Source organism: Pygoscelis adeliae, unplaced genomic scaffold, assembly GCF_000699105.1.
Source record: "Pygoscelis adeliae isolate BGI_AS28 unplaced genomic scaffold, ASM69910v1 Scaffold145, whole genome shotgun sequence".
Lineage (NCBI taxonomy): Eukaryota > Metazoa > Chordata > Aves > Sphenisciformes > Spheniscidae > Pygoscelis > Pygoscelis adeliae.
In genome coordinates this window covers 1104115-1105972 of record NW_008824866.1, presented here as the reverse complement: position 1 = coordinate 1105972, position 1858 = coordinate 1104115, and positions in this window count along the sequence as shown.

The following is a 1858-nucleotide window of genomic DNA, read 5'->3' as shown; positions in this document are numbered from 1 at the left end:
AGCAAAAAAAAGCATTTGTTTATGGTCTTTCCTTATTAAAAACAATTACAAGTGTTTGCTTTATTGATGCTTTCCTGAGAGAGAGAACTGTTTGAAAGGGCACGTCTAGAGAGCTGAGTGATGTTCGGTGAGAGCAGGTACTCAAGGGATCCCCTGCAAAGGAGCGGTGCCCGTGCTGGAATCATCCTTCTGCCCAGTTCCACCCCTTTGCTACAAAACCTACGCGGCATTTCCAGGAACTGCGGACCGCATGTGTCAGCCTGAGTGTTCGTGTCCCAGATCAGTGATTAAAGCCTAACTGCATGTGCCAGGAAATGGAAATCTTCTATTATCCGTCTCAGCTGAAGAAGTTGTTTTGGTGCCTGTTAAAGGGAATCGGCAAGTTCTGCCCAGGTTGAAAAGTAGCTTAAAAAGCGGCTGGATGCGGTGGCTGAGCAGGAGGAGGAATAATGTGCTCCCCCAAAGGGATGTTACAGAAAGCTGTAACAAGATTTTAGAAAAGTGGTGTTTCTTTTGATTAAGAGCCGAATCTGAGGGTTCTGAGGCTGGAGAGGGACTGAACAGACAGGATTTTTGTCTGTTCTAGTTATAAGAAACAACTTACTCTAATGTCATGGGTAAAGCTGACAGGGATCCAGGACTCCTGCAGTTGTAAATCCGACTCCATCTCTGGGCTGGTCAACTCAGGTAGCTTTTTGATTCTGCCAGTCTGAAGTAAGAACAGCAATACAGACAGGGCTTGGATAAATGTATTCACAGTGATTAAATAGCCCATCATTTGCAGTCTCTTGGCTGTCCTTTGGCAGCTATTCACTCTGGAGTCTGTCAGCCAAGCTGAATTCCCCTGGTGAGACCTATCAGTGGCTTCCAGTTGCTATCTGTAATGGTGGGGCCCACCCCTAACCACAATGGGTCAGAGTACTCAGGGAGGTGGTAGTGGACCCCAGAAGAAAGCTTGCACTTCCCTGGGTTGGTGTGCCTACTCAGTGCTCTCATCCCTTTCCTCCTGCCCACGAGCAGAGTGAAGCTTGCAAGGTGAGATGAAGCCCACAGAGCAGTCCTCTCTCTTGCACCAGGAAAGGGATCTTGGGGTACGGCCCGGGTCAGTACTGCCTTCGAGACATCAGTCTGGAGTTCCCCTACAGGAGAGAGCACTCCCTTGTTGGGTCCGACCGCTCTAAGGTGTTTTGTCAGTCCTAAATAACAGCGTGGATGGACTGTTAAATGCTGACTCCACCTGCCATGCCGAGCAGCTCATCCCAGTCCTGCCTGCCTCGCCAGAGCTGGCTGCAAGGACTAGCTGAAGGTCTGGCAGCCTGGCACTGTGGGCAGAAATGTGGTTGTTGTCTAGCAGTGGTACAAGTAGACACTTGCCTCCTACACGGGAGGCGACAGCCTCATACCGTGCTTGCAGAACGACAACGGAATGATGCATCAGCTCTGCTTTCCCTGGCTTTTTGCTTCGGTGTCACTTGGGCTGGTGGGATTACTTAATAGCTGCATGGCAACATTTGCCCTACTCGTTGGGTCTTAAAAGGATGAGACTTTCTGGGTGGTTAGATACTGGTTGACAGGTTGCCCTGTGCTACTTGGTTAGGCTTTTATTCTGCAGGGATATGGGCTATAATCAGCAGTACAGTTACTTTGCAGCTTTAATCTTTCCCCACTTATCTTCTCCCAGAAAAACAATTTGCACATCTTTGCTCAGCTGATTTCCCTAAACTTGCCTGAGAGCCTTATCTGTGTTAAGTCAATACATAACCATATGAAAATTTAAACAGAAAGCCACTTTCTTTGCTATTTAATTTGAGGAAGGGGAAAGGAGGGCTAATAGGTAATTTACAGGGCCCAGATTGGA